Consider the following 14,314-nt stretch of genomic DNA (forward strand, 5'->3'; position numbering starts at 1 on the left):
TTATGTCGACTAGTGATTGTACTCTTCTTCCAACTGCTTAGTACAGTGCTCTGCCCCGAGTATTGATGATGATGGTACTTGGTAAGCGCTTAGTATGGGCCAAGCTGACCTCAAATAGTATTGACTGCTCCATGCTGAAAACTTCCTCAACACCCTCAGTGGTTCTGTTTTCTGCATGTGTGTGACTGTGAACACATGGGTCTGTCACTGCTGACTAGGTACCTCTTTTTCTTTCCTTATGCCTTTCTTCATTGTTTTTAAGCTGTCCCCCACCAATATCTGTGTGTGTTTATATTCTATTCCTTCCCCCACTTTTTCTTCCTCTCCCTTTGTGTCCTTTCACCCACATGTGCTGAAATTCCTGCCCTGTCCCTCTAAAACCTCAAGCATATTCAATAATATCAAAGATATTTATCAAGTGTTTATTGTATGCAGAGAACTGCACTGAATTCTTACGAGAGGACATTACAACAGAGCTGGTGGACACAGTTCCTGCCCACAAGGAGCTGAAAGTCTAGAAGGGGAGAAAGAATAAATTTGTGGACATGTACTTAGCTCCAAGGTAAACAGCAAGTTTGAAGGTGACAGGTTCTAAACTAGCATGAGGAAAGACTTGTGTCCAGGAGTTAGAAAGCACAAGGAATTTGTTAACAAAAAGTTGCACAGGTCAATGTCACTAGGCTCAAGAGAGGTTTGGATAAATTCATGGACCAGAGGTCAATGATGGCTTAGTAGACAGAGAAAGTTAAGGATGTTACATGGTATATCTCTAAGTATTAAGATGGACGGCATGGTGGGCAGCCAACAGAACCCCTGATATTTCCTTGCTGCAGCCAGAAACTGAGCTGGGTGGTCCATTCAGGTTCTCATTTCAGCGTTAGCTTCTTTTCTCTTCAAACTCTAGGACTGTGGGGTACCAATGCCATTTAAACTACTCTCATTAAGTGAAAAGACCCTTGCTTGTGAAGGCCAGGGTCAAAGAAAAAAATGTATTCAATTCTGTTGGTTTCTTCCAGGTGCCAATGGAGAAGTCATCAAGATAACAGTTGTTTCCAGGGCAGCACCCCACCCCAAGGCTTGCATGGACTATGGAAGTAGCACTGAGACTCCCCATCCACCCACCTTCCCCTTCCTCCCCACTCCCGCATAGCCCCCGCCCCATCAACACACTCTTCCCCTAAAACATATGAACAGACTACTGAAGGAAGAGCCAGAAAAGCCATCTGTCAATTGATCAGACAACCTGCTGTTGGGATTAGTGCTATATGGATATGCTAATGTTGGCTTGAGTGCTCAATCAGTGCTAACAGCACTGAAGCAGTGTGGTTTAGAGGATGGGAGTCAGAAGGACCTAGGTTCTAATCCCAGCTCTGACTCATGCCAATTATGTGACCTCGGGCAAGTCACTTCACTTCTCTGTGCCTCGGCTACCTCATCTGTAAAATGGGGATTGAGGTTGAGCCCCATGTAGGACATGGACCGTGTCCAGCCTGATTGACTTGTAATTACTCCAGCTCTTAGTACACAGCTCTTAGCCTGGCACAAAGTAAGTGCTTAACAAATACCATTTAAAAAAAAAAAGCACACATCAGGAGGCTTAATGTGAAGCTTGGTCCTTGCTCTTTCTTGCAGAAATAAAATTCTTCCAAAAAGTGTCTCCATCTAACAAATCCACTATTTTTTTCTACTGGGATTAAGTTCCTTCGAGGACTTTTAAGCCTGAGAATTTACCTTCCAAATCCTAAAAGAAAATTTGAGGCATTAAACTTACACATGTTGTTACTTCCTAATGTGGTCTGTCTTTCACCATAGATTTGCACATTTTCTGCTCTTTGTCATGAAATATGTTTGCCACTTGGTGTTAATTGACATGTTTAAAATGTTCTAAATCTCTAGGGCAAAAGGCATTTTGTAAACACAAGTATGATGACATTCGAAGTTCACGCACATTGAAGGCAGCAAAATACACAGATGGTGTGCTAGGCTGCTTATGTCTCAAACTGTAGAGCCTTATATGGGAGAGGGATAGTGTTTGTCACAGAGGAATAATGATAATGGTGCTTACTAATCAATTAACCAACTTTACCTCCACAAGCACATAATTTTGGACAAATCCTGGGCTATACTGATAGCCCAAGAAAACACTAGAAGTAGCCATGTTTTTGTGTTTTCAGTTCCAGCAGAAATGGGAAGGTGACAGGAGTCTTATTTGTTCTGGCATTACTTGCCCAGTTTCACACCTTCAAATTCATATGTTAGTTAAGATTGAGAAGGGAGAAATAGAGGAAGAGAGAGGTTATATAATTTGTCCACAATCATCTTGGATAATCAAGATGTTATTTTTGTTCTGAAGTACTTCACGCACTTCATTTTTTAAATAACCTTTAAGACAGACTGACGCTTGGGGAATCTTTCTCACGTTCAAGAGGAGACACACAGAGCTAAAGACTTGTAAAGAATATCAGTGCAAAGCAGTGGCTTGATCCCTTCTCTCTTTGCCAATGCACTTTAACTTATGCTTCTAAGGCATGTCAGTTAATTTGATTGATAGTCACTTTTCTGTATCAATGGATCCCTGATCTAACCAATCCAGCTCTGCCATATAAAAAAATTGGGCAGCTGCCTGGTACACTTTGTCCCCTAGACTGTAAGCTCACTGTGGGCAGGGAACATGCCTACCAATGGTTACATTTTACTCTTCCAACTTAGTACAGTGCTCTGCACACAGTGAGAGCTCAATAAATACAATTTAATTGATTGATCTTTCATCCAGAGGAGATGCTTCTCTAATTTCCACTTCTGTCACTGTCCAACTGGGTGAGCCAGTTTAAAAATGTCTAAAATAAAATAGGAATAGATGGACTAGAGAAGCAAGCCATTCACTACTCTTCCAAGTGAGCAGGGGAAAAACAAGAAAACAGATTAGTGTTGGTATTTGCAGTTTAAAATAACAACTGTTCATGATTTAAGTAGCAGAGAAGTATTCAACATAACCTGGAATTTATATTCTCTCAGAATTCAACTTCATGTTTTGTATTCTCAGTATTTTCCATGGTTGGTTATATAAATTGGCAAAACTATGAAGAGATGTCCATGAGTTTAAGTCAAGGGAGGTAAAGGGAGTTTACGTTTTCACTTCTAAAGGCCTTCCATTTTTAAAGTTGCATCCTGATCACAGCCACATGGGCCATATCTATTTTGAGAAAAAAATCATTCAGCATAGGATAAATCTATGTTGGGTGCCAAAACAACATAAATAGCCAAAACCCAAAACAATCATGACCCATTTCCACGCAATCTCATAGGGAAAATAATTATCTTTAACTTCATTCGACTTTCCCTCCTCTGTCCCTCTTGACTCCAGTCTAGAATTCCTCCCCACACCAAATCTGCCAGACCACATCCCCATTGTACTCCTATTAAAAAAATTCCACCTCCTCCAGAAAGCCTTCCCTAATACCCAACACCACAAGTCACCCTGACCCTGCAGTCACCATTAGAACTTCTGTATTTATACACAGCCTATTTTAACGTGCATATTCAGCTATTATGATTCTGAAATTTGTAATACTACTCGTTACACCTTCTAAGCCTCAGTTTCGTCATCCGTAAAATGGGGATTCAATACCTGTTCTCCCTACTACTTAGACTGTGAGCCCCAGTGTGGGACAGAGTCTGGATCTGACCTGATTAATCTGTATTTACCCCAGCATTTAGAACACTGCTTGACACAAAGTGCTAAATATAACAATAATAATTATTCCTCCTCCTACCATTGGCAAATAGTTTTGCCTCTCCATCAACCCCATATTAAATAGTGAATTCCTAAAGGGCAGGAAATCGTGCTTTGTTTTGGTACTCTCCGATTTACTTACTAGAATGTTCCACAATTACTAGACACTTAAATACTATTAATTGGTAGACCAGGTTCTGTAGGGACATCAGAAGAGCATCCAAGATAGAAGTGAAAGTAGCCAGTGTTCAAGTCCAGTCAACCCTGGCCCAGGCTCAGACACTGGGAGTTGACTCAAACCCACCTAAAATAGGTCATTTACCCCAACTTTGAAATGACGCAAAGGTTCACTACCCTAGTTAGAAAGGCAGTGAGGAAATGGAGAAGTCACCTTGAAATGGAGGTTTTTATTTCAAGATCTCTATGTAATTTGCTTTTTCATAACTTCATTAGAGAGTGTATAAAAATGAAGTCAAAGCTTCATACAGCAGGAAAACATACTGTTATTTTAAGTCTGAAGCTTAGCCCAGTGTATCACTATCTACTAAAGCGCCCTGCAGGATACTATTTTATGTTTTTGGGATTGATGAGAGATGAAAGTCAACTTGATGACTCTAGTTTTCCCACTAGTCCAAAAAAAACGGGTGAATCAAAGTTCCCTAAGTCAGACCGCCATTTAACCTGTCAGCTTTTCACAAAAATCAGCCAGCTCTGTTTATTTTCCAACCAAGATTGTGAGCCTTTTTTGAGTCCAAGGAATTTTTACTTGTATACTCTTTTCCAGTTCTTAGTACAGTGCTCTGCTCATTGTAAGTGCTTAATAAATGCTGTAAATGTAAATAGCAAGAGAAGGCTAAATTCTAGCCTAAATATTGAAGCTCTTTAAAAACCCAGACTCTCTTAGGAAGCATTCCCTGATTAATTTTTAAACACCCCAGTCATACAAACCCAGCTGCCATCCCTGGCACTTTAAATATTTCAGTTTGATACCCAACATTTCTGTGCAGTCTATTTGACTCCTTCATCCCAATCTATTTATCTTACTTCATGTTATCTTTTCCCCTCATGATGCCTTTCTGTGAATAGTGTCTATCACAGTTCCCCAATAAACTGTGAACTGAGGATCGTTATCGTGTGTCTCGTTTCTGAGTTTTTAAGGCAGTGCTTTGTACTGTGTGCAATAAATGATGATGAGCAAACTAGGGGTTAAACCAGACTGCATGAAATGTGGTCACCAGTGAAGTTACTTATATACCCATTAGAGGATTCTACAAAGACACCCATCAACAAGGACAAGCATTTTAGAACATTCACTGCCTAAATATCCATCAGTGGTTAAGATCTATGCCAGCATGTCTCAAGATTGACAAGATATCATTATCGTAGTGCCAAGGGAAAAAATGAACAAAGCAGAGTGCTGATCCTGCCCTAACAATGAGGGCCTATTCTCTTTCACTGCACCTGAGATTCAAGGTCTCTACACCAATAAACTTTTCATTGTTCCGGTAGCAGATACTTTGTGGTCTGTCTCATACTTAGCCCTTGGTCACATAAGCACATTATTTCCTTACGAGGGGCCCAGCCCCTCATCACATCCCTTGACTACTGTATCATCTAAACTAAACAAACGATGTCATCACAATCAGCTAAACGGGGGTGATGATTCTCTCCCCCCGCCCCCACCACCCTACTTGTACTCATTGTTCACTTTAGAAAAAAATAAAAAATACAGGACTCAGCTCTAGCAAATTCAAATCCAGCAAGCAGCACAAAAGACCCATTTGTAAAAGCAAAGATTAGTGCTACTCTAAGCTCTGGGCAAGCTGGGGTATAGATTGTGAAACACCTGTCGAAATCAAAGCAACAGGAGGGAAAAGTTGAGCATACAAATCATTTCTTCAAAGAAAACTATACTTTGCACAGCTCCTTTTCACTCTGCCCAGTGCCAGGCCAAAAAAATGTCCAGACTTTGGAAGTGGCAGTCACACACCTGCTTCCTATACTGCAACTTATTCAACTTGAAAGTCCAGTTTTTTTAAAGGTATTTGGTAAGCGCTTACTATGTGCAGGCACTGGACTAAAGGCTGAGGTAGATAGAAGCTAATCAGGTTGGACACAGTCCCTGTCCCACATGGCGCACCCAGTCTCTGTCCCGATTTTACAAATGAGGTAACAGGCACAGATAAGTGAAGTGACTTGTCCAAGGTCACACAGCAGACAAGTGGCAGAGATGGGATTAGACCCCAGGTCCTTCTTACTCCAAGGCCCACACTCTTTCCACCTGGCCATGCTGCTTCTCAGTTTTTGTCCTGGACCAAACTAATACTCCCCTCTTTCTCCCCGAAAGCCAGCCAAAATAAGTACACTAGTTTGCAAGTAAAAAGAAAGGAGAAAAAAAAGACATCCTCTGAGTTTCCTTTTCCCACATGATGGAAATCCTTGCCTACATTTTCCTGGCTTCATAACAAATGCAGTTTACCAAAGCTGAGCAGGGTCCCCATCCTCTTTAGTTCCTTCCGCTCATTCAGAACTCTGGAGGAAATCTCTCCTACCCAAAACCATTTCCCGTGGGTTCTGGTTCACTGTTCTTTGGGAATCCTGACCACCAAGCTGCCCACTGGAAGGATCTGACAGAAAAGGAAATCTCTATTTCTGGAGAGAAAAAGGTGACTGCTTCCCCTGGAAGCCTTGTTCAGCAGAAGGCAAAAAAAGTATGCTGGCAGGACCAGTGTCAAGAAGTAGAAGGTATTAACGTTTAAGTGTCCAGCTGAATTCTCTCTTTGTACCCAGCTAATTGGAACAAAATGTACCATCGGTTGCAGAGCCACCCTTACTGAAGGTGTTGACACCTGTGGTGATTGCTGAAGGACACAGCACTGACACTTGGGACAACACTTGGTACAGCTCTAGTCTTTACAGCCAAAATGAATCCTTCCTAAGCACGCATTTGGGAGCCCAGCATTAGTCTCTAAGAAACCAGCACCAAGAATGAATTAATCTTATTGATCGAGTGCTTACTGTGTGCAGAGCACTGTACTAAACATTTGGGAGAGTACACTATAAAATAGGTGGTAAACACACTCCCTGATCACAACGAGCTTAACTCGATCAAGGTTATTCAGAAAAAGCTTACTATATCCTCTAACATAGGCCTGGCTCTATCAAGGACTTGTTTATGACTTCTCAGTTAAAGGCAGAGTGTCCTAAGTTGTGGGGGAGACGAATTTACTCATATTCTATCAAACTCAGGAAAAATATATCCAAGTGGCAGGAACACCGTATGTTTGTCTTAAATCTGACAGATGAGAAGCCATCAAGCTGCTATCCAGACAACAGGGTAGCAAATGGAAACAAACATTGAGAAATAACAAGAGATCTTTCTGCTGTCTAGAATCTACTGTAGAAGTTAATGTAGCATTGCATTTAACATGATTCTTGGACATGTAAAACATCTTTAAGCCATTGAGATAAATAATGGCTCAGATTCTTGGATTGATCTGCAATCAATGCTGTCTCTTCTCATTTTATTGCTAGGCTTTCATTTCTGAAAGCTTTGGCTTACACCATATATTCCCATATTTTTCTATCAAATTATCTCATGATGGGCCCATCTGCACATAGCCACGTACCTCTCTCACACGTATGGCAGAAAACCCTCGAGTTTCCAAGGGGGGATGGGGAGTGGAGGAAGAGAGAAACCAGTTAGTTGCCACGGTCCTCTCTGTTCCCAATTTTAACACCCAGAACTCTCAATGAGAAAGGGAACAAAGCCAAAGAAAAAGCACATTGTTTTGTGCTGCAGTGATGTCGAGCTCCATTTCATGAAGAAAGTTTCATCTTACATATAAAACATCTGGTTAGAGAGCAATTTTCAAGTCAGACAATTTTACCATTTCCTCTTAAGGAATATCACATGCTCACCATGAGACCAGGGTTTTATGTCATGCCCACAATGACAAGCATAATCAAGCTTCAATCCAATGAGCAAGAATGCCTTGAATACTGCTAATACACTCTCTCTGATAGAAAAGGAAAGTTCATCACACTTTAAAATCAAAGACCAACAAAAAGAAACCACACAATATGGAATTGGCTTGATAATTTCTACACATTTATGTGGTACTTAATGATGAAATTCAATGAACATTTTGTCCCCATAGTCCCTTATGTTAATTATGGTATTAAGAATTTACTGTGTGGCAAGTGCTAGGTTATATACAAGATCATCAGTTCTGATACAGCCCCTGTCTTACATGGGACTCATCTTTATGTTATAGATGAGGAAACTGAGGTCCAGAGACATTGAGTTACTTTCTGAAAGATCACACAGCAAGCGTATGGCAGAGTTGGGATTAGAACCCAAGTCTCCTGACCCTCAGGCCTCTGGTCTTTTCACTAGGTCATACTGGTGTCTTGGCAAAGGAGATACCTATTGTAGCCTCTGCTTCCGTTGAGAAGCAGTGTGGCTTAGTGGAAAGAGCACGGGTTTGGGAGTGACAGATCGTGGGTTCTAATCTAGGCTCTGCCACTGATCAGCTGGATGACTATGGGCAAGTCACTTGGCCTCTCTGTGCCTGAGTTACTGCATCTGTAAAATGGGGATTAAGACTGTGAGCCCCACATGGGACAACCTGATTACCTTGCATCTACCCCACTGCTTAGAACTGTGCTAGACACATAGTAAGTGCTTAACATATGTCATCACCATTATTATTATTAAATGGGTAACATAGGACTGAGGGGGAAAGGAAGTTTGTAGCAGACCCAAAGGGAAATAGCCTTTGGGCTTCAAATTACTTGTCCGAATCTCTGGGACATGCTTCTTCCCAGCCTGATGGGACTTCCCTCAGTCAATCATATTTATTGAGCACCAACTGTATGCAGAGCACTGTACTAAGCAATTGGGAGAGTACAACAGAGTTGGTAAACATGTTTCCCTCCCACAACAAGCCCACAATCTAGAGGGGGAGATAGACATTAATATGTTACAGATATGTACATAAATGCTATGGAGCTGAGAGAGTGGTGAATAAAGGGTGCAAATCCAAGAGTGAGGGTGATGCAGGAGGGAGTGGGAGAAGATGACATGAGGGCTTAGTCAGGAAATGTCTCTTGGAGGAGATGTGGCTTCAATAAGGCTTTGAAGGTGGGGAGGGTGATAGCCCAAACTGCTCCCATTCCAAGCACAGGATTTTGAGATTTACAAATAGTTTTCCCACTCATCACCATCACTGGTAGTTATTGAGTGCTAAGAACTGTACTAGGTACTTAGGAAGGTACTGTAAGAGTTGGTAGACATGTAATTTTATCTATTTGATTAATAATGTGTATATATCTATAATTTTATTTATAATGATGCTACTGACGCCTGTTAACTTGTTTTAATGTCTGTCTCCCCCCTTCTAGACTGTGAGCCCATTATGGGCAGGAATTGTCTCTTTGTTGCTGAATTGTACTTTCCAAGCACTTAGTACAGTGCCCTGCACACAGTCAGCACTCAGTAAATACAACTGAATGAATGAATCACTTCCCACAACAAATTTATAGTATGGACTTTATCCTCCTTCAGAAATGGAGAGATTAACCTGCTTATTGGCTTTCCGCCTGGAAGAAAAGCTGATGGTAACTTGAGCAGAAACCTCTGCCTTCCCTTTGTAGCTGTTATGGAAGAAGTGTGAATGGTCATGTTAGGAAAATGAAAGTTTAGGGACCAAAGGAAAACTGGTAGCAGACACTGAAGCTAGAGGGTTGGAGATAACAGTTATCCCAGGTCAGTCTGCTTTTTCTGCAAAGGAAGATTAGGGTCATCATTCATTTCAGAGAGGAAAATAAAATGGGCATATCAATGCATGTGCTTATTTACACAACATTTCAGTGAAGCAATATAGATTAGAAGAAAAGAATGGTTCAATAACAGCAACTAAAGCCTGTCTCAGGTAACAGCAGACTGAATAGAAAAATGTGTTTTAAAAAGGGTGAGACACCCCAGCTGTACTGACTCCTACCAAACCATGGACTTTTACTCACGTAAAGAAGCTATATGTTCTCTGTTTACAACAGCAGCAGCACCAAAGACTGCAGAGGACACCAGGCTCAATGCAGATGAGGAAACTAGGTAAAGTGGTAACTGAACTGCAGTGTTCTTCTGAATACAGCCCTCCCCAGTTAAAAAACTTTGCTCTCACTCTTGCCACTTACTAGCCCTGAAATAGCTATTCTCATCATCAATAAGGTAGTCAGGGACAGTGGGCTGCTAGGTTAACCGAAGAGGAGGTTGAGGGAAACTCAGGGTACTACTAGATATTCAGAACTGAGGCACAGACGTTTAACTTGATGTACATGAAGAATGGACAAGCTAAGCCATATTCAAATAACCACATGCCCAAATCTCTATTGACACAAACTCCTGTGAACAATTCTTCAGATAGACAAAGTTTTAAAAAGGCATACTCACAAATAACACATAACAGGATCTTCCACCATATGGGCAAATGGTGAGCACCACATCACAGAAGGATTTTGTTTGATCGGATTATTAGCACACTGCTTAACATTAGTAGGGGCACATAACAGCCCTAACTCAGCAAGAGAGAAAAGTCCCATTCGTTCAATTTAAAGGGCTCCACCCAGCTTGATCTGCTTTCCAGGTGATTCTGGGAAATATAGCCCTTTCCCTCCTGGGAAATGAGGCCCCTGAGTAATGGACTCTCAGTCAACTGACCTCAGTTCTGCCTCCAATAGAAGCATCATACCCAGGCCTTACCAATATCAGTGGAAACCTCCCTATCACTGCCAGCTGTCATCAATTAAAAAGATTCTAGTCTTCTCTACTTACCCCGCCTTACTTTAAACTTGGACCTGTTGTTTTCTCTGTGAGTCCTGCTCCTGGGCCAGTGACAAGCACGCTGCTTTGGGAACCAGGAGACCTGGATTCCAGTCCTGGTTCTGATTGACACTGGCTAATGTGAGCTAAGATTACACATGTACCTTGTCATGTGCTACAGCCCTGCCTGTCTTACTCACTGCACTCTGTGCCCCAGCTGGAACATGCCTGGAAGAGACAGAGTCCAAACCAAACCACCAGCACTATAATCAATTTCTCTGTATGGATTCTTGATCTTGAAATCTCAGAGTTGAGGTTTATCGGTTTCTCCGGTTGGGAGCCCCCCATCATTGTTATTAGTTTACTCCTATTGCTGTCTTTCTCTAAAATCTCTTACATCATTTCTTGTTTTCCTGTCTACTTTTTTTTTTTACTTGGTCTTCCAAGCTCAATATTAGGCTTACTCTGTTATAGTGGGGGTTTTACATCCTTTCAGAACCCTGCCTCTGGGGCTATCCTCACCCAATTCCAGTCACCCCATGTGTTTTCTTATTTCTTATCCAATAGTGATAACTCCCAGTACAAGTTCCCATTGTACTCCCATTGTAATTCTCTTTCACTGTGACTTCTCTAGCTCTACTTGATTCTTTCCAAGAAACTGTCCACAGTAGCCCAGATGCAGCAATATTCTAGTCATTATGACAGCAAAACTCTACTTTGGGTTTTGTTTTCTGTGATGTCCAATAATTGGTTGACCTTTGGGGCTGCTGCTGAACATTCATTCAGTCTTTCATTCAGTCATATTTATTGAGCACTTACTGTGTGCACAGCACTGTACCGAGTGCAATGATAAACAGACATACTCCCTACGCACAATGAGCTTACCTTCTGGAGCTTTCATTTAACTAATGATTTAAAGGAGTTGTCAATAACAACTCTTTCAGGTCTTTTCTGGGTCATGCCTGATAACTCCGACCCCAACAACCCATGGTCATAATGTACGGGGTTTTTTTTCCCCAATTATATTTACCTCTCACTTGCTCTCTTCTCTCTCAGCTTTATGGCTACCTCCTGGGAAGAAGCAGCATATCCTAGGGAAAAGAACACTGGCTTGGGAGTCAGGTTCTAATCCTAACTCTGCCAATTGCTTGCTGTACAACCTTGGGCAAGTCACAACTTTTCTGTACCTCAGTTTGCCTGTTCTCCCTCCTACTAAGTCAGGGCAGGGATTGTGTCCAACCTAATTAATTTGTATCTACCCCTGTACTTAAAACAGGGGTACCCCTGTGCTTAAAACAGTGTTTGACACAGTGAATGCTTAACAAATGCCAAAAAAAGTGGGGCAGCCAGGATTAGAATCCAGGTCTTCTGACTCCCAAACCTGCCTTCCCTGCCTGAAAGCCCCTAAAATGTGTAACTCCTAGTGAGTGACTTTTGTTCACCCCTAAAATGGTCTCTCTATAGTGCTATAGAATAGATATAAGGAAAAGTTCATTCTTCTACCTGTGGGTGATGTGGTCATCTACATAGATTGGTAGTTTCTAGAGGGCAGGGGCTGTGTCTACCTAATTTGCGTTGTTCAACACCTAATAAAAATGGTATTTGTTAAGCCCTTACTATGTGCCAAGCACTGTTCTAAGCACTGGGGTAGATAATCAGGATAGACACAGTCCCTGGCCCACATGGGGCTCACAGTCTAAGTGGGAGGGAGTAGGATTTAACCTCCATTTTACAGATGGGGTAACTGAGGTGCAGAGATGTGTAACGACTTGCCCAAAATCACACAACAGACATGTGGCAGAGCTGGGATTAGAGCCCAGGACTTCTGACTCCCAGGCCCATGTTCTTTCCACTAGGCCACGCTGCTTCTCTAGTACGATACAATGCCGGGGTGGGCCCTTAATAAATGTTACTTAATAATGATGGAGTTAGTAAATAAAATAGGAGAAATAGTATGTCTGACATAATAAAAGCACAGGAATAAACAAATTTTGGCTTAAAGATGATGTGACAATAAAAAAAGAGTGAGCATTTCTATTAGACTTTAGTGAGCAGTTATTATTGCTCCTAGTCACTTGGAGATCGTTTGGCTTATACTGTCACATTCTACAAAGGAACACAAGAATGCTCTGTTTTGGTAAGGGAAATAAGCAAGCTCTTTGGAGATGTACAAGTGATTCACAAGACAACCAGTGCTGTTATACTCATCATCAGTCAACATCATCACTGGTATTTATTGAGCACTTACTGTGTGCAGAGCACTGTACTAAGCACTAGGGAGAGTACAATACCACAGAGTTCCCTAGAACTAGACATGTTCCCTGCCCATAATGAGCTTACAGTCTAGAGGGGGTGACAGACTTTAATATAAATAATTTATAATATATATTTTGTAAATAATGTACATAAGTGCTGCAGAGCTGAGGGTAGGGTGACTATCAAATGCCCAAAAGTCACAGATACAAGTGTGTAGACAACACAGAAGGGTGAGGATACGGGAAAAGAGGGCTTAGAGAATGCCTCTTGGAGGAAATGTGACTGTAATAAGGCTTTGAAGGTGGGGAGAGTGGTGGTCTGGTGTATGTGAAGGGGGAGGGTGGTAAAGGATAAAGGGAGGCTAAAGGGAAGCTAGAGGTTAGATATTCTTGATTTCATATGCATTTTTGGTAGAATGACAGTAAGAAATTAGAGAAAGTTCTTCTGACAACATGTGCCTTGTCTGGGTACAATACAGTGTCAGAAGAAAATGGTGTTGTGTGTACACTTGGCATTGATTGAGGTTGAAATCTCACACGTAACTGACAGTATAAGAGAGAAACCTCCTTCTCCATGGAGGTTTGTCAAACCTCTAGCCCTAGACTGCAGCTGGTGGATTTGAGTGCTGCAGAAATCTGTCTCCCCGTTCCTAACAAGGATTTACCAAGAAAACAAATCATGGAGGCCTGCTTCCATGCTTTCCCGAAGCAGGATCCCTCCGATATTTCCCAGATCTCTGATTCTGCTGCATGTATGGATGGTCTCAGGTGTTTGTGGACTGAAGGAGAATTCCTGATGTGTTATGCTATCCTTCAAGTGCTATTTCAATAGCAGGCTTTAACATCAGATGGGCACGCTGCCCATTGTGCCATCTTGTCTGCCAACACGCCTGTATTTAGTCATGTTGTTTTGTGTGATAAAAAGGTTGGACACCTGGATCCCTACAAAACAAAACAAAACTCAAGCTGTAATGGATGATCTACCCTCTGCACGGCAACTTGACAATGCAGTCCCTTCTTCCCGGCGGCTTTGCTGGTGATGGGCAGATGTCACCCTGAGCTATTTGGAAACCTGAGAGAATAGGGTACTGGCCCTGTCTGAGCAATGTTTGAAAGAGGAACTGGAATAAAAAATAAGAACCTTGGAGCCAAACTGAATATACAGACCAGTTTCCAGAACAGGGGAATCAGGAAGATGGGGAAGTTTCATAATATTTAGTAGTTGCTTTCCCGTGGAAAGGTGTTAAAATATTAAGTAATTGAACTGGTCATTGGCACTGCCAAGTAGGAGAAAGTTGACTTTCTCACCTTTTTAAAGGAGATTTTAATGTCTGTCTCCCCTGTAGATGGAAAGCTCCTGTGGGCAGGGCCTGTGTCTATCAACTCTATTGTACTGTACTTTCCCAAGTGCTTGATATAGTGCTCTGCAAACAGTAAGTGCTAACCAGTGTTATTTATTATCATTATTATCATTATCATCATCATCATTCCTAAAACTCTTCT

General features: G+C 41.7%; 1 long non-coding RNA gene across 1 annotated transcript in view; it reads right to left on the reverse strand.

The window, feature by feature from the left end:
• Window positions 1–10,295, reverse strand: part of LOC114814203 — a 70,238-nt gene extending 59,943 nt beyond the window's left edge. Inside the window, exon 1 of the long non-coding RNA XR_003761950.2 lies at window positions 10,188–10,295. This is a non-coding gene — a long non-coding RNA (uncharacterized LOC114814203). The remainder of the gene's footprint in view (window positions 1–10,187) is intronic.
• Window positions 10,296–14,314: the final 4,019 nt, after the last annotated feature.

This window comes from Ornithorhynchus anatinus, chromosome 9 (assembly GCF_004115215.2).
Source record: "Ornithorhynchus anatinus isolate Pmale09 chromosome 9, mOrnAna1.pri.v4, whole genome shotgun sequence".
NCBI classification, from domain to species: Eukaryota; Metazoa; Chordata; class Mammalia; order Monotremata; family Ornithorhynchidae; genus Ornithorhynchus; species Ornithorhynchus anatinus.